Raw genomic sequence first — 19,631 nt, 5'->3', positions numbered from 1 at the left:
TTTTGTGTTTAACATCCAGTTAACACTTGTACCCATTATTGTCGCCACATTCCCACCCTAACCGAATCACACCCCTTTCCCCAGATGCTGCCACTCACATACATACGCGGGGTAGTTCACAGGCACCAACTGACCCGTCAGTCTGCAGGCATTGGGATGTGGGAGGAAACAGTAGCACCTGGAGGAAATCAATGCAGTCGCAGACAAGAGTGTGAGATCCACACAGACAGCACCGCAAGGCAGGATTGAACCTGGTTTCTTTGAGCTGTGGGGAAACCGCTCTAACATCTACATCACTGTCTTTCTGTGTTTAAAGTGACATATATTTTATTGTGATGAGTCACTTTCTGGACATTTTTAAGTGGCTTGAAATGAGTTGAAACATAAATAAGAATGCTGCAGTTCCATAGTATTTTCACAATTGGGATTTTCAAAATGTAGTTTGCCTCTGAAATGATTGAAGAAACAGAGCAGCTAAATATACCAGTTTTCATGAACTGTCTTGTTTTCTTCTCTTTCTCAGTTCCTTTATCTCTGCTGCATCTGTTCCCAGGATGAGCTTTTCCTTTCCAGAACGTCAGAGATGTCCTCCTTCAAAGAAAGAGGTTTCTTTTCCTCCACCATTGATGCTGCCCTCATCCGTAACGCCTCCATTTCCTGACATCCGCCCTCATCCCATCTTCCTACCACCTTGACAGGGATAGAGCTCCTCTTGTTCTCACATACCATCCCATGATCATCCGCATCCAGCACATCATTCCGCGCGACCTCAGCCGTCTTCAAGAGGACCCTAACACCAAACACATCTTTGTTCACCACCCCTCCCCATGCTCTGCTTTCCACAGGGATCACTCCCTCAGTGATTCTCTTGTCCATTCATCCCTCCCCACTAATCTCCTTCCTGGCAATTATCTCTTCAAGCGGAAGAAGAGATACACTTGCCCATTCACCTCCTTCCTCACCACCAGACAGTCCTTCCAGGTGAGGCAACACTTCACCTACGAATCTATGTATCTGGTGCTCCCGATGCAGCCTTCTCCTACATTGCTGAGACATGATGGAGATTGGGGGACCACATCATTGAGCACCTTCACTCCATCTGCAACGAGCAGGTTTTGTAGTCGTCAACTGTTTTAATTCCAATCCCCAAACCCATTCAGACATGTTGGTCAATGGCCTCCTCTGCCGTCACGATGAAGCCACTCTCAGGTTGGAGGAACAACACCTCATGTTCCACCTAGGTAGCCTCCAACCTGATTTCATGAACATTGATTTCTCTAACTTCCAGGATTTTTCCTCCTCCCCCTGTCCCTTCCATTCCCCACTCTGGCTCCCTTCTTACCCCTTTTCTTCTCCTCACCTGCCTATCATCTCCTTCCCTTTCTCCCATGGCCCACTCTTCCCTTCTAGCAGATTCCTTCTTCTTCAGCCCCTTACCTTTTACACCCAGCACTTTCTAGCTCCTTATTCCATCCACAACCCACCAGACATCACCTATCATCTTCTCGCTTGTATTTCTTCCCTTTTCACCCCCCACCTTCTTCTTCTGACTTCTTCCTCCTTCCCAGTCTCAGTCTGAAACGTCAACTTTTTATTCATTGTCATTGATGCTGCCTGACATGCTGAGTTCCTCTAGCATTTTGTATGTGTTACTCTGGATATAGGCAAGTTTTGTAATAAACACAGAAGCTTTAACAGTGACTAGTTGATACAAAGTATGCCAAAAGGGTATAAATTAATTTTTTATGCCTGTATTATGCTAATTGCTTTCCCAAGAGATATATCATTCAGAGGTTGAAAGAAAAGGTTGTATCTCTTGTATCAGGAACCATTAGTTCATGTGGTTCAAAGATCAAAGTAAAATTTATTATTGGAGTACGTGCCACATGCAACCCTGAGATTCTTTTTCCTGCGGGCATACTTAGCAAATCTATAGAACAGTAACTGTAAACAGGATCAATGAGCAACAAACTGTGCAAATGTAAATATAAATAAATAAATAGCAATAAATAGCAAGTATGAAATAACATGAAATGAAAGAGCATGAAATAACAAGATAAAGCGTCCTTAAAGTGAGACCATCGGTTGTGGAACACCAGAAACAGAATGAGTGAACTTGTCCCCTTCTGTTCTGAGGGGTATTAACTGTTCTTGAACCTGGCAGTGCGAGTCCTGAGGCTCTTGGATCTTAATGAAATGTTTAGTGCATTGCGCATGGCAAAGTTTCAATGAGAAAGGAAGGGGAGGAACTTTAGAACTTAGTTCTACTGAATGCAAAATCTTGATGTCCTAACTAGAGAACACGTACTGTAAGTATTTTGATGGTGAACTTAAACAAGCTTCTCTTAAACGTGCCAGCTTGCCACACGGCTTCTTGACGTGTCACATAAGTGAGGACTTGGAGGACAATTTTGCAAAATGTTAGGAGAAAGAAGGAAATTGTACAATGTGAGAACAGCGCGTAGAGAAGCCGTCTGCAGGCAAAATGTTCTCTTTAACGTTGGTAGTGTGAGTTTGTTCCGCTCACAACAGGCTGATTTCACACCGTTGACTAGAAAGGAAAACAAAATGGTTATAAAAACATATGCTCTGACTGGAGCTAATGTTAACTTTTCAAATGTTTAAATCTGCTGCTGGAAATTCAATCACAGCTTGCTGTTTCTTTCAGATTTTTGCAATTGAAAATTGATTTTTTTTTCTTGGGTCAGCAGCTTCCACATTTGGCGAATGGATAGAAACAAACTCTTCTTGTTGTGAGTGCCCCTTGTGGATCTGGTGTGATTTCACAGTGGGGGCACATGGGCTATGATACCCCATTTGAACGTCCTGAGCAGCTGCATCACTGTCTGGTACGGGAACTGCAAGCATCTGAGTGCCCGTCCCTACAAAGGATTGTGAGGGTCACCGGGGTCTCTCTTCACTCATTAGAGATATTAATCACAAGCACTATATATGCATTGTCACTGAACCCTCCCACTTGCACTCCCCACCACCGCCCCAGCAATCTCTTTGAGCCCCCTACCGTCAGGCAGGAGTTTCCATAGTTTAGGACAAGAACTGTTAGGATGGGAAACAGCTTCTTCCCCCAGGGTATAAGACTACTGAACTCCCTACCACCACCTAGGTCTCAGTGGTATTATGCTGTTTGATTTTTCACCTGTATCATAAATGCACCTTATTATTTGTTTAATTTATTAGTGGTAATATTACTTTAGGTTCTATGTGTGGGAGTTATCTGTATGGTGTGCACTTTGTTCTGGAGGAATGTTGTTTTGTTTGGTGGTATACATGAATGGCAATAAACTGAACTTGAACTTGAGAGGGAACTTGGAGCATGTTGATGCAGGGCTCCCTGGTTAGAGTATAGTGTAATGATTTGAACCTGTCAGAGCAGGGTTGGGGGGGGGGGTGGGAAACACCATTATAGAACACAACTAGCAAGCTTTATCCTTGTGTCCTTTTCTCTACATTGTGCTGATTTCACCAGCTCAAGCTCCACAAATGCCCCAGTTTGCTCCACACTCAATGTCCTGCTGATTCCTGCTGCCCTTCCATCCGACATTCCGATGTAGGCCTGTTTCTCCACAATTCCTCCCACCAACTTCTGCTCTCCTTCTCTGAATCCACACTGTCCCAAATGCTGGGATCCAGTGCCACGTGCACCAGAACAGCCACTGGCAGCGCACTGGGGCATTCCACTGGCAGTGCACTGGGGCCGGCCTCAGGAAGATTGAGGCTACCGTCCTTTGTAATGGGCACACAGAATGGTAAATGTGAGAAAGCCTGCAGATGCTGGAAACCCAAAGCAACACACACAAAATGCAGGAGGGACTCAGCAGGTCGGGCAGCATCTGTGGAGATTAATAAACAGTTGTCATTTTGGGCCAAGAGCATTCTTCAGGATTGGAAACGAAGTGGGATGATGCCAGAATAAAAAGGTTGGGGAAGGGGAAGAAGGAAAACTAGACGATGATAGGTGAAGCCAGGTGTGCAGGAAAGATAAAGAGCTGGAGAGGAAGGAATCTCATAGGAGAGGAGTGTGGACCACAGGAGAAAGGGAAGGGGGAGGCGTCATAGGGGGAGGTGAGAGGTAGGTGAGAAGTGGTCAAAAGCCAGTGTGGGGAAAAGCAGAAGAGGGGAGAGGGAGGGAAACAAACTTTTACCGGAAGAAGAAATTGATATTCATGCCACCAGATTGGGGCTACCCAGATGGAATGTAAGGTGTTGCTACTCCACCCTGAGGGTGGCCTCATCTTGGCACAGGTGGCCATGGACCGACATGTTGGAATGGGAAGGGGAATTAAAATATTAGACCACTGGGAATGGTGGACTTGTGTTAGGCAGATGTTCAAATATTGGCTCAATAACTTATGCAATGAACAATGTAAGGCAGGTAGATGGAGCTGAGTTTATGGGCAGATCAGCCATGATCTTATTGCATGGTGGGGCAGGCTCGATGGGCCGGATGGCCTACTCCTGCTCCTATTTCTTATGTTCTAAAATATCAATTAAAATCTTGTGCCATCCACCTAATTCATGAATGCTCTCCTGGGGGGAATTTGTAACAAAGGCTCATTCATCACTAAAGTTTGACACTTGGGTCACTTGGAGATGAGCAATAGATGTTGACTTCTCCGTGTACACCTCTCAACAACAGGTAGAAACTACTCAAGGCAGAAAGTAGATGAAAACAAAATCTTCAACCCTTCACATGGAAAAGTATCTCCAGGCAGTGCATGAGGAAAGTGATTGCTCTGATACAGTATATAAGTAATTGTGGAGCTATTATTGGGATTTCTGTTGAAGGTTATATTTTGCAGAGAATTTACAGAAGGTGCTGAAAGGTTGAAAAGTTTTGCAATGGATATCAGAGCTTGTGGTCAAGGCTTTGGCAAGAGTCACCAACAGTGGGATTAGGAGAGGTGGTGTACCGGATGCCAAATTCAGAGGTTGTCAGTGGGAGTTTCCTTATGGAAGAAGTCCTTCCTGGATCCGAGTATCACTGTAAAGTACCAGCATATACTGCTCCAAACAACAGCCTGTTTGGTCATTTACAACTTACCATGTTGCTATAGGACTGGAGTCAGAAATAGGCCTGACAAGGTGAGGTAAAACAATTATAGACATGAGAAAAGAATTGGACTGAAACATCCCCTCCATAGATGCTTCCTCCATTATTTTGTGTGTGCTGCTCAAGGTGAGCCAATTTCCTCTCCTGCGGGCAACGAACTAGGCATGTTTTTACAACAATCTGGTGGTTTCATAGTCATCGTTTCAAGGGCCAACCATTGTTAAAACACCAGGTTGTTAACATCAACTTGCAAATATAGGATGTGGTGTAATTAGTCAATTGTTAGCTTTGGTTTTAGATTATTTCTCCCTAACTCCTCTGCATTCTTACCAGATTTTCAGAAGGGAGGAAAGTGGTGGGAGACAGGGGTTGCTCTGGAGGTGGGGACAGAGTGTATTGAAGCTGTGGGGAGATTTAAAACAATGATAGGAATTAGGAACTGGAAGCCAGTGTTGATAATCAATGCAGCCAATGTAAATAAGCTTGAAAAATATGGATGAACAGGACATTTATTTTCTGATGGTATGGCTGGACAATCTAGCAACACAGGCTCAGGTGAATGTTTTTGAATGGTATTCCACAGGATACTGACATTTCAGTCAGTGTTGGCATTTGATCCAGTTCAGTAAATGATAGTGAGGTCACAGAGTTTGTGTACGGTTGATATTATGTTTCTGGTGTTCCCCAAGGCTTTGCATTTCATATTTGGAAAAATAAAATCTTCTGGATATGCAGAGGGGACTGAAATGAGGAAGGGGCCAGTGTCCAGTAAAAGCCATCAGGCAGCAGAATTTCCCCATACCTTCCCTTGTATTCTCCCTACACCTTTCACCTGCACATTAAGATTTACAAAATTTTTACCCAAACATTTCATCAGGTAGATTATTCTAAACAATTTTCCATGAAAAATTGAGAATTCTTTTCATTTCCTCTGTTTAAATATAGCCCCGCTGGGCCTGACACTTGCATTGATTTGGTATGTCTTTACCTTTTCACACTTTCTATAACTCGATTGTGGCCCACAATGAGGACTCTAGAGTTTCGAAATACTTTGTTGAAGCTCTTTCCCTTTAAGCATGGGGTAAAGCCTGTTACTTAAAGCTTTATCATTGCCATTGCTCTGTTTAACCAAACTTAATAAAGCCATGAATTCCTTCTAATAGAATCTAACGCTTTAGAATAGTCTCTTCAGAAACATATTATAATATTTTGTCTTTGTATCTGTTTACTTTCTAACTGCACTGATATTGAAAGTGACAAGTTCCTGACATTTGTAAGTCCCTTTCAGAGTCTCATTGTGCTGAAATATAATCACCCACCATCTAATAAATACAAGGAGAGTAAAATGTTTGAACTCTTGTTCCTCTGGTCCTGTGAGCAGTTTTTATACTCTACAGATGTTAATGTTTTATCACAGTATACTATGCCTTGCATTTGTCATTTTTTATTTGTGATAATTCCAACAGATTTAATAAGGTGAAAAAGCAGATATATTTTCAGGCTTTGGAGCACACAGAAAAATAGAGAAGATAAGTGTTGGGAAATGGGAGGCAGTGTAGAGGCAACGTCTGAAGCTAAGAAGGATCAGCCAGGCTGCTCACGTCAGAGCTGCTGACAGAGATCCGATTTCATTCAATTCAATTTGGTTTTTATGACTTTAAATGACAATTTTACCTCAAATTTAGATTTGTCAAAGGAGGCCATACAAATTTAAGACACAGAAACACATGGTAAATTTGTTAGTGTGCTATCCGAAACAGACCATGAAATTTCACAATTAACTGTATGGCATTTGCTCCAAATTGCAAGCAGTTCTCATTGAAAATAAACTTGTATGGAATGGCTTGCTTATTACACCTACACAGCAGTTTGCACTTTCCTTACTTATCTTTCAGATAGTACACAACAACACTATGTCTGTTTTATAGATGAGAATCAACCCACAAATGCCTGCCTACGACAATGAGTGAGGACTTCGCTGACAAATCCTTAAAATGGCACAATTTCTCACACTGTAGGTGTGCTTGTAATCAGCAAAATGGTCTAATACTTTCAAGTTTACCATGATCAGTATGTCTGGGAAACATGAGAGTTAAATCAAAAAATCCTTGGAGAGCTGAGGCTTCTTCTTAATCCCCTGTCCTGGAATTTTCCACACGTTTATATCCATAGATAACCTGAATCTGGCTGAGAAGAAAAATGATTTCAAAGACCACCAAGGATTTTGGTGTGTGTTACCTGTGCAAGTGAAACCTCTTCAATTTTCTACTGTCCTCTGATGATTTCTTTCAGTGAAGGCATCCTTGCGCATAATATTAGTTCTGCTACACTCGATTGAGCCTTGTACATGAGTTTCCTGCTTTTGCAGGCAGAAACTCATTTTAATAGATTTTTAAATTTGGAAACACAGACACACACAAAATACTGGAAGGAATCAGCAGATCAGGCAGCATCCATGGAGGGGAATAAACAGTCAACATTTTGGGCTGAGACCCTGCATTAGGACTGGAAAGGTAGGGGACAGAAACCATAAGAAGGTAGGGGGAGGCAAGTACAGATAATAGGTGAGACTAGGTAAGGGAGGAAACAGTCGTTTTTGGTGATTTATTGCCATTTTAAGGATTTCTGAGTCATAGAACTGTACACCTCAGAAATAGGCAGCTAGCCTATTGCTTCCATACACTGATCCTATTTGTCCACATTAGCACCGTATATTACCGATTGAAGTGTTGTTTTAAAGGCTGTTTACAGATTGTGATTGTATCTGACTCTATCAGTTCTGGCAGCATGCTTCTGATATCAACTATTTTTTTATGTGCCATACTCTGCCAGAGCCTCGGCAACCACTTTATTTCAAGTGGTCGTCTTGGGGGAAAGACTCTGTGAGTGGTCCCCCACGTCCTTCTCACAGCGCAATTGTTTATTTTTTACGAGTCCCAGATGCGAGCTCGACACTCGACCCAGCACGGATGGAAAGCATGCCCGGGAGCGGCCCGACTGGATTCGCTCTCCTGAACCTTTGCTCCGGAGTCCGGCGCTGATGTCACTGTGCCACCAGCCGGCCAACTACACTCTGTAAAAAAAAGCACCCCAGAACCCCTTTAAAACTCACTCCTCTCACCTTGAAACCTGTTTTTGATCCCTCCACCATGGGAAAAAGACTTGAGTTATCTACCCTATCTATGGCTGTCACAATCTCGTGTACTTCCGTCAGGTCAGCTCTCAGCCTCCTTCCCTCTGAGGAAAACAAGCCCAGCCTATCCAGCAGGCCGGGCAGCATCTAGACAACCAGAGGACATGCTTTTAAGGTTGGAGGAGTGTGGGGTGTAGGGAAGTCTGAAGCTGACATGAGGGAGAAGCTTTTTTATACAGAGTGTCGTAGGTGTGTAGAATAGGTAATCAGGAGTGGTAGTGGAAGCAGCCAGTTTGGTAGAGTTTGATAGACTTTTAGACAGATGAATATGAAGAGAATGGAGGGTTATGGATGGTACACAGCAGGAGGACATTTAATATAAATTGGCACCAAGATCTGCACAACATCCTGGACTGAATGGCCTGTCCAGTGCAATGCTGTTCAGTGTTCAAAGTTCTAAAAGGTGCAGAGTTTTCAAGGAAAATCTTTAATTTTCTTAATATAACCTGCCTGATTACTGTGGAGGAGAATTTCTCTTCTCCTGCCCAAACTCACTGTCATAGCTCCTGATCTGAAATTGTTTCACTGGTATGAAGCTGGCAATAATAAAGTGTCAGCCTGCATTAACTCACTGCCCAGTTTAGGTTCTGTCTGATTAATTTTTCATTGACCTGCATAGGATGTAAATCCACCCAGCTGCCTCCCGTTAGTAGTGAATACCTTTGATGAGCCTCTGGTCACAATGCGGGATGTGGTCCAAACTGATGATGGTGGGGGAGTTGCACGGACCAGACCATCATGCCACCACATCGCTTGGCACAGCTACACAGGGAAAGAGGCACCAAAAACAGTGTGGGAGGGAACAGAGGAATGGTGGGTGCATTAGAATCCGTGCTGGGTTGGGGTCTGGCCCCTTCAGAACGGCTGTCCCATCGGTGCTGCCCTCCAGTGTTCGCTCGCTGGAAGACAAGCAGGTTTTCTTTCATCTGTGACTGACCCAGCACAAGATGAGGAACTGCTGCGTTCTTGTTCTCGCAGAAACATGGCTCCAGGACAACATCCCATACACAACAATCTTCAGGCCATGACACTCAGGGAATTGTGCTAATGTTGTTTTTCTGACTGTACTTGCTATTATAATTTTACATGCTGTGTCCAACCGTATGTAATGCATTTTGCACCTTTGTCCCGGAGGAATGATGTTTCATTTAGCTGAAAGACAATTAAACATGAACTTGATTTAACCTAGCATCCTGCGTATCCTTAGGATGTGGGGTAAAACTGGAGCACTTGCAGGAAACCCACTTGGAAACTCCACACGGACAACGCATTTGGTTGGGATTGAACCCAGTTCTCCGGCAGTGTGATGCAGTAGCTATACCAGGTGTCCTCTTTTAAATTTTAGGTCTGTGTCTCAGTGCCACACATCTCTCCTTCTCAGCCTTGCGAAAATTCTGCCAGCACTGCCCTCTGACAGTAATTTTGCCAGTAGTCCCATGGGCACATTGAATCAGCCTAGAGTTAATAGCAATTCAGTGAAATTATCTCAGGTGGGTCAAAGAGCTTTCACATACATAGTGCTGGACAAACTCAGCAGGTCAGGAGCATCTATGGAGAGGAATAAATTGGGCTGAGACTCCTAATCAGGAGACAGCCTGAAACAGCAACTGTTTATTACTCTCCATGGACGCTGCCTGACCTGCTGTGTTCCTCCAGCATTTTGTCTGCATTGCTGTGGATTCTGAGCAAGTGCAGGGCTTTGGAGGCATGGAGGTGACATGACCTACGACTGAACCTCTGGCTGTTACTGCTTTGGCCTAAGTTATGTAAGTACCTTCCCTACAATGTGAAAGGAACTTTCACAACCACACTTATTGGAACCAGCAGGCAATGGAAGGTAGCGCGCTGTTAAACTGCTGTTGAGATCACAGAGTTCAAATCCAAAAGATGATCAGGTCATCCATTCCTTGAGGCTATGAGATGGAAATTTTTCTGCTATGCCACGGCTCCAGGCCTAGAAATAGATTTGTAGGTTCTTTCTAATAATAAATTAAATAACTAAAGTAACTGGGCACAGAACACACATACTCTTACAACTCAAAATATTCTTATTTTATGTGCACAAGGAGAAAGCATAGGCCCATTTCATCCACTCCGTCTGAAGACTGAACAGAAAACTACTAGTTTTATACAGAATTGGCTTATCGTTTATGGATATTGATCATTGTAAATTGTACATGTTTGAACTCCCAACTCGCAAGTTCAATCACCATTCACAACAGAGATGTTAAAAGTCAGATGAAGCGTCGAGTGGATGCCAGTGATATTTTCAAGTTAGTAAGGACAACAGAGGTGTTAAAAGTCAATCAATGCTCGAAGTGGGCAGATGACAATATTTTGAGGTTAGTAAAGATAATTGTGGCTTACTTGTTGGGAATGTTTCACTTTCTTCCATTATTCTTATTTCATCTGTCTCTGGGACCCCTATTGTGTAAAGGGACACTATGTTTTAGTAAGACTTTTCTGGAAAAAGTCTCACTACAGAGGGCTCGTTCGTCTTGTTTGAGTACACACTGCCACAGTCAGTCCAGCCTATCCCGTCTGTAGTAAGCAGAAGTGTCTCAAATAGTCTCACTTGATTACAACTGTCCCAGGATATTCTTGCCCAGATTTTGTCTTTAACCCTTGCCTTACTGCAGCTTCCACATTTCTCCTTCACAATTGTCAAATGCAAGAGCTGCTTCACATTCAAACTTACATTTGACCAGTACAGCGAGGGTTAGCTGGCTTCTCAGTATTAACTCCTGAATAGAAAATGTGCAGCGTGCGTATGGTGTCTGATTCTGTGCCCAGTGCCTAGATTATGATTCTCATGTTAACATTCGTTCAGAAGCCAACATCACCAGTTAAAGCATTGTATAGTTGTCAAGAAACCAAAGTCTTGACCAGGCTTTTGGAACTGAGAAACATGAAGAGATATGTCATTATATTTGTTTGATATCCATCATGAATATTGGGGGTGCAGATTACCCTTCCTAAATTTACAATTTCTGATCATAATTGTAATCTCCATCCCCTTCAGAAATGTATACTTACAAATCCAAAAATGGAAGCAATAAACTTCAAAGACAAGGTCTGAATGAAAGCAAAATTAATTTTATTCATCTTTTTCAAGCAGTTTTCCCTGTGTGATGGTTACCAAGAGCTTGTGATTAAATTATCATGTAACAATTGGAAATTTATTGTCATGTGCACAAGCACTGTGAGCTACAGGTGTAATACAAGACATGCAGCACATCACAGGCATGTAGACTCAGACATCATACAGAATATAAATCACACATGTATTACACAAGAAAGCAAAATTAATTTTATTCATCTTTTTCAAGCAGTTTTCCCTGTGTGATGGTTACCAAGAGCTTGTGATTAAATTATCATGTAACAATTGGAAATTTATTGTCATGTGCACAAGCACTGTGAGCTACAGGTGTAATACAAGACATGCAGCACATCACAGGCATGTAGACTCAGACATCATACAGAATATAAATCACACATGTATTACACAAGATAGTGAAGAAAAGTTTCTGTGTAAAACAAGACCTCAGTGCAAAAATAAGCACAATCAAAAACAATTTCATGGTGCAAGACATGATCTGTAGTTTTCTGCTGCAGAGGTAGGGTTGGGGTTGAGCATGTTGGTTGGAGAACTTGATGGTTGTAGAAAAGTACCTCCAGTCTGACTGTAGCAGTGAGAAGACAGCATGGTCCCAAACTTGGGAATCCTTATTGATGTCTTGAGGCAGCATATTGATGCTTTCAGTCATGGGGATGGTTGTTTTTGGTCTGGAGTGGCCCACACCAGCACCTACTCTCCACAGGAGCTCACCCACCTGTCTTCACCTCATCCTTTTGCCTATGCTTCTACTCCTTTCCTTCCTCTGAGGAGATTCAACACATGTCCAGGCCAGTACCTCTGAGCCCAGTGGATCATCTCCATGACACCAGTTCAAGGAGTGTTGGATGTAGATAAATCTGCACTGGAATGAACGTCAGAGTTCAGAATGTAGCGAAGGTGAAAATTGAAAGCGCTGAAATAAGTGTGAGTAGTGTGCAGAGTATGAAGTGAACCTTCAGAATTCTTTAGAACAACCCTGCAAAAATACAGGTTGACAGTTAATATGTTAATTGTTCTGTAAATAAATAATGAACTCAGCAGGCCAGGCGGCAGCTAAGGGAAAAAAGTACAGTCCTTTTAAAAAAGTACTTTTTTTAAAAGTACAGTACTGTCCTTTTTCCATAGATGCTGCCTGGTTTGCTGAGTTCCTCCAGCATTTTGTGTGTGTTGCTTGGATTTCCAACATCTGCAGATTTTCTCTTTCTTGATTTCGAGGATGAAGGCCAAAAAATGAAGTTTGCGCTCTTGTTGATGCAAAATAGGATAAATTTCACAGCAGAAAGTCCCATCTCACAGCAACACTAACCTTGATAGAAGCTCTCCTTTCCCATTAGGAAATAACATGGATCCACTGTGACTTTATTCCGGTTTAAATTGCAAAATAAATGTGATTGAAGGGGGATGGGAGAAGGTATGGATTCATGGAAAGATGCCGGAAGCAATAAGAGAGTAACCGAGCAAAGAGAAGAGGAAGAAATAGAGATGGTTGTCCCATTATAGGAAGGATGTGGAAGCTGTGAAGGGTGTACTGGAGTTACCAGGATGCTGCTTGGATGAAAGGGTATAAGTTATAAGGAAAGATAGGGCAGACTTGGGTTATTCTCTTTAGAGCATTGGAGGGTGAGGGGAGACCTGATGTATGTTTTTAAAATTATAGTGCAGACAGGTAAAACTTGCTCCCCAGGGTAGAAATATCAAATACCAGACAACATGCTTTTACAATTGGTGTGGTGGGAGTTTAAAGGTGTTGTGAGGGGCAGGTAGTTTTTTTTTAAAAACACAGTAGTAGGTGACTGGAATAAGTTACTAGGGGTAGTGGTAGAGTCGGCACTTTGAAGAGTTTAAAAGGCCTTTAGATAGGCAGATAATTTTGAGGGGAATGGAGAGTAATAGATAATACACAAGAGGAAGACACTTAGCAGAAATTGACATCAAGATCAGCACAACATTGTGGGCCAAATGGGACGTTCATTACTGTATTGTCCTATGCCGAGGCAATAGGACAAAAAATAGGGAAAGAAGAGAAGAATGAAGGGGAACAGAAGCAAAACTATTTTGAAATAGAGTGTAGAGAATAGAGTGAAATAGAAAGTGGAGAAAATTTCCAGCAAAAGGATTCTCCCAATGTACTATTCTTAACTATTTGGAATATAGGGTGATCACTAAAAATAGATATTTCTTCAGATTTCTTAATAGTTACTGAAGGCAAAGATCAGGTAAAGCTCACAGAAATCCTGGTCTTTAGCTGTGAGCAACATATGGCGGGAGTTTACCTGGTGGGAGCACACAGCATGTTCAGGCAAGACGTTATGATCCATGGATACCACCTCTTCTTATTGAGAGAGATTCCAATTAGAGCAAACCATTCCTAATTAGTTTCTATTTGGTGAACCAATGAAGGGCCACTAAAAGCAACTGATGAATATTTAAATGTAAAAGCTAGTGTTTCTTACAGCAGAATATATGCAGAGAAACACACACACAGTCTGAAAGTCGGGACTGTTGAGAACAACCAGCTGGCCCATCAGAAGAGAAGATTACATCTGAAGCATGTGAAATTGTGCCATTTTTTCCTGGAATAGACTAATTAACATTCGACCTCAGATGCTGAGATGCCTTTTAGCCGAGGCAAACCTGACACAAATAAAAGCGTATTACCAATGCACACTTTTTGAATGTAACATTGGTGAGTAACTTCTGTGGAACAAAGGAACCTTGCACGAGTTGGTGAATCACTGAGCTAACTGGCTGAGCTTCACCTTCCACTGCCTGTAAATGACAGATGGGACTTTGATTGCAACATTCCTGTTATTTACAAGGTCTTGCGTGATTTGCACGTAAAATTTCAGACAAGAATGACTCTACTGTCTGTTAGAAGTGCATGATAGAGCTGCTGGAAATGTGAGGCCATCTGGACTTCATGAACAACATGACTGATACTCCTCAAAGAGTGAGGAGTGAACTCAGCGAGGGCTGTAAGGAGGGTGCATAAGAAGTGAAGCAGATAAAGACAGAACAATAACAGAGGAAGATGAAGATCAAGGAAAGGAAAAGGAAAGTAAGAAAAACAAATTAAATTTAAAATTTGACATTTTCAACATAACCAAATCTAATTCAAACCCTAGAGGATCGAGACTATTCATTTTCCGAGCAACTGGCGGAGCTATCACACCAGTAGAAGGAGCGCAACATCTTCATGTTGAAAAATAGAAGATGCTGGAAATCTGGAGTATAAACGAAAAGCGCGGGAAACACTCAGCAGGTCAGGCAGCATATGTGGAGAGAGAAATTGAGTGAATGTTTCAGTTTGATGGCATTTCATTGGTTCAGAAGGAAGGTCATTGAGCTGAAATATTAACTTTGTTAATCTCTCTCAGAGATAACAATAAGCTGCTGGAGGAACTCGGTGTGTTAGGTAGCATCTATAGAGTGAAATGGGCATTGGCGTTATGGGTGAAACCAAGTTCGGGTCCTCACCTGGATCCACCTGCCACTTGCCAGCTCTAGCCACACCCCTTTTCCCCACCTCTTTATACTGGCTTTCTCACCTCTATTTCAGTCCAGATGAGATGTTGATTAAGCAGCTGAGTACTTGCAGCTTTTTTGAGTTTTCTCGTAATGTGTTTCCATATTTCTCTTATTTGCCTCCAAGAGGAATCCTCCAATGTCACATGAGAATGTGCAGACCCTGTAGAGCTCAGGAGTGAACCCAGGTCACTGGGGCTGTTTAGTAGCTGCTTTACCTGACACTTTTCACACAATTCTAGTTCTCGAGTTTAAAATGCAACTAATGTACAAAGCTAACACAATCATTCCTATCAGTGGTATAGAGTGAAAGGGTTTATCGTTTCCTGAATGCCTTCTATCATTCTTTTGAAATACAAATATTACACTGGTGGTCGACCAGGCTTTTCACACTATTCCTTTTGCAAATGACTTGCAACGAGATAAAACAGTGTTTCTGGCAAATTTTCCTTAACCTTTTTACATACAATGTCATTTTTTGCCTCTTTAAAAAAAATGTTACCTGTAACCACTGGATAAACAGCTTGAAGAAGCCTAATTTCAGTAAGTTAAAAAGAAACCTCTATCCCAGGGGGATTGCAAATGCTTTTTGGCAATTCAATTGAAACAGACTAGTAATTCTTCTATCGAGTATAAAAAGTAAAAGGTGCAGAAGTAGAGCTCTGAGAGACCAAAGGCATTGAAACAAATCAGAATCGGGCTTAATATCATCGGCATATGTTTTGTATGTTGTGAAATTTGTTAATTTACAACAGCAATACAATGCAATACATAAATAAATAGAGAGATAAAAACTGAAATAAAGCATATACATTATGACTATTAACTAGTTAAGCTAAAATAAGTATGGCAAAAGAATACGTAAATAAAATAAAAAGTAATGAGGTAGTGTTCACGGGTTCGATAGCACAGTGACAAAGCAAGGTGAATGTGGAAAATACCGACATGTTAGAAGGTAGGAGAGTGTCCTTGAGAAAGGAGTAACAGGTAGTGTGAAAGGAAGTTCTGAGGTCTACAGGGTAGCATAAGGCTTCAGGGAGACATTGACAGGCTGATGAAAAGGGCAGGTTGCTGGGAAGGGTGATGATGCATTTCGCAAGAAAGTGAGGAGAGGTGACAAACCCAGTGCTACGTTTTAAAGAGGGTGTAAAGTTACAGAAAACCAGTGATTCACAAATGCAAATAAAAAGGAATTTAACACCGATTGTTTACAAATGGTCTAACATAAGCTGTCATTTACCCAGGCTTTGCATTTGCAACTTCTTTTGTGCAGAGGTCATGTTTTCAATACAGATTTCCCCCGCCATCCGAAGATAGAGCGTTCCTATGAAACAGTTCGTAAGCCGGAATGTCATAAAGCGAAGAAGCAATTACCACTTATTTATATGGGAAAAATTTGTGAGTGTTCGCAGACCCAAAAATAACCTACCAAATCATGCCAAATAACACTTAAAACCTAAAATAACAGTAACATACAGTAAAAGCAGGAATGATATGATTAATACACAGCCTATATAAAGTAGAAATACTTTTCCACAATCATTGCTGGCACTGTTCTCCGTAGCGAAAATCTCACGCAAGCGTCGTCAGCAGAAACACTCTCTCCAGTAACCTTTAAGCTACAAAGCTGCCAAATCATACCAAATAACACATAAAAATACACTGCCGATATAAAGTCAAAATAATGTATGTACAGTGTAGTATCACTTATGGGAATCGGGAAGACAGCGAGTACACTGATGATTGTTATGTTAGGCTGAGTCATCGGAGTTTGGGTGGTGCAATGACCCCCACCCTCCGGGCAGCGACCAATACATTGCCGCGAAGAATGCAGGCGTACAGCGGTAGCCGGGAGGCACACAGCACATCTTTAAGAAAAAAGCCGAAATAAACAAGCTCATTAATTAGGTGCCGCCCGGCATGTAAATATCGGCCCAGATCAGTGGTGACTGCCCGCCTCGATGTCAAAGGTCGAGGTTCGTCGTCTGCTGTGGCTGATGTGGAAGGCTTGTTTGACTGCTGAGCCTTGCGCATTTTTCTATCACACGGTTCTTTGTAAGCACTCAAACCATCCTGCAAATATGCCTTAAACTGAAGTACCCTTTCAAAATTAAAGTCGTACTTTGTCATTACTCATTTGGTTTCGATCGTTATCCTTTCCTCTTCCAATTGCATCAGCTCTTCATCTATCAGTTCTTGGTCATCGGATGCCAAAACCTCTTCAACATCATCTTCGTCAGCTTCCAAGAGCCAAACGCACTTTGTCCTTACTTCGTTCACCATGATCGAAACGCTTAATTATGTCTAGTTTACGTTAAGTGTAACACCCTTACGAACTCTTTCAAGCTTTTCTTAGAACTCATCTTGCAAATGGCTGCTACAGGCACGTGTTTAAGCAATGCTGGCTAGAATGCAGTTCCGGGGGAGAGTGGCTGCTCAGGGCGCGCGCTGCCTTTTTTAATCACGTGCTGCTTTTTTTTCGCGCGCTGCCTTTCTTCATATCAGTGAAAACACCTTTTGTTAGCAAAAACAGGGAACTAATGTAGGTCTTTCGTAACAGTGAGGTTTCGTAAAGCAAATGTTCGAAAAGCGGGGACACCTGTACACGTATATGCGCAAGTCACTTGTTTGTGAAATGTGAGTTTATAAAGTGTCCTTGAGATGAATAAATTGAAGAAGTTTCTGACATATCACTGAGATCACTTCAAGTGGGTGAGCCGAACTGTTTCAAGTACTTCGAGCCAGTTACCCAGTCAGCACTTGGGGCCAAGAGAATTGGCCTCTCAGTGAGGAGATCTTTCCATCCCGTACTCCTCATAAACCACCATCACATTTATATCCAATACAATGCTCAAAGGGAGTTTGCAAAACCTTTGGATTAAATGTTTTTATCATTAATAATTAGACCTAAATATTGGCACAAGATAATCCAGAGAGCAGGGCCTGATTATTCCCTCAAGCTCTGCTCCGAGCAATAGGATCACCATTACTGTTTCGTGAAGTAATCTATTTTCAGAGGAAGATTTAGCCGAGCCAATGTGAATTGTTGCAATTTTAAAGGAGACCCCTCCCCTTCCAGGTTTTCCACCATCTCTCTCTGCAAGGTCTCACCCTCTCTCTCCCTCCCCACCAGGTTGTCCCTCAGTCTCTCGCTTTCTCGCCACCAGCATCTACCCCTCCAGACTCTGTGCCAGGTTCCCTTCTCTTTCCTCACCAGGAGGCCTTCAACTCCATCCCCCAACCCTTCCCTCAACATCCCCACAAACTCTGGCCCACATCCTCCAAGTCAGAGCACTCATTCCCTACAGTCAAACCACCCACCCCCCCTCCACCAAAACTAAGCATGAAGAACCACCTCAGCTTATTTGTAACTCAAAAATCTAAGGTGGGTGTGAGGATGAAGGAGTACCCAGTAAAGGCAAGTGGTGCACTAGGATAATGAAAGGCTTGGGCCAGAACAGAGTGGCCGGATCGAGTGACATTGAATCTCACTAATGAGATCTAGAAACACAAGGGGGATCTTGGCCCGAATTGTTGACTGTTGACTTCTTTCCATAGATGTTTCCTGACCTACTGAGTTCCTCCAGCATTTTCTGTGTGTCACTACCAGTGATTTGGGTTGTGCATGTTGGTTCAAGAAGGAAATGGTTTAAGGGAAGTAGCAGTTCTTGAACCTGGTGGTGTGAGACTTCAGTCTTCTCTACCTCCTGCCCACATGAAAGATGACATTATGGTGGGGTCTTCATGAGGAAGTGCTTCATGTAGATTCTACTGATAGGGAGGAGGTATGTGTTCATGATGTATTGAGCTGAGTCTACTACTCAAATACACCTTGTGAGCTTTCTATTTAGAACATTATTAAACCCTTGCAGGCCCACTTTGATCTTGTGTATCCCTCAATGTGACAGCGAGAACACTTCACGTAAGAAACACTTCACATGCGAAGAAACAACCTAACGGTGGTGGAACAGACACCAATTTTGATATGTGATAGATCAAGCACTTAAAGTGATGAAAATGTAAGTGAATTACTAACAAATTGATGGCATTGACCAATAAAATTAGGATGACAAGTAGCAGGCATTTTTACAAAAATGTTTAACATAGTTAGGGATAAAATGTCAAATGTGATGGGGAGAAGACAGGAGAATGTGCGAGACGGGTGTTTAGCTGCCGGTGTAACAATTTCCAGCACCAGCCACTCGGATTCAGTTCCCACTGCTTTACGGAGTTTGTACGCTCTCCCTTGAAGTGCGTTGGTCTCCTCCGGGTGCTCTGGTTTCCTCCCACATTGGTCATTGCAAATTGTCCTGTGATTAGGCTAGGGTTAAACAGGTGGGTTGCTGTGCCGGAAGGGCCCGTTCCGGACTGCATCTCTAAATAATCTAAATAAATTGTTACACCATACCATAATGCACCAGTCTGGGTACTTTCAACAGGATATCGGAAGAGGCTTGTTAAAGTTGTTAGGTGATAAACTGAGCCTCCTAAAAATGTAAAGATGTGCTGGGGCACCATTCTTGTGATTGCTTCTGTGTGCTGAGCCCAGAGTCAGTGTTTCTATGTAACTGCAGGAAGATATCTTTAATTTTGTGCTCAAATTCTCTTACAATATGGATCAGGTTCTAGTGATACATATGCCATAACTTCCAGGTCTGTCTGAACCACAACTCTTGCCGTCTCACTGTTTGAAAATCCAGTACAAGCTAATGAGAGGAATTCGG

The 19,631-nt window shown here is 42.4% G+C and overlaps 1 protein-coding gene across 1 annotated transcript in view; it reads left to right on the top strand.

Moving 5' to 3' along the window:
* Positions 1–19,631, top strand: part of epha8 (eph receptor A8) — a 527,259-nt gene that overhangs the window by 123,900 nt on the left and 383,728 nt on the right. The gene's annotated exons all lie outside the window — the stretch shown is intronic.

This window comes from Mobula birostris, chromosome 27, assembly GCF_030028105.1.
Source record: "Mobula birostris isolate sMobBir1 chromosome 27, sMobBir1.hap1, whole genome shotgun sequence".
NCBI classification, from domain to species: domain Eukaryota; kingdom Metazoa; phylum Chordata; class Chondrichthyes; order Myliobatiformes; family Myliobatidae; genus Mobula; species Mobula birostris.
The sequence above is the reverse complement of the archived record's forward strand: the minus strand, read 5'-3'. Positions and strand labels throughout refer to the sequence as shown.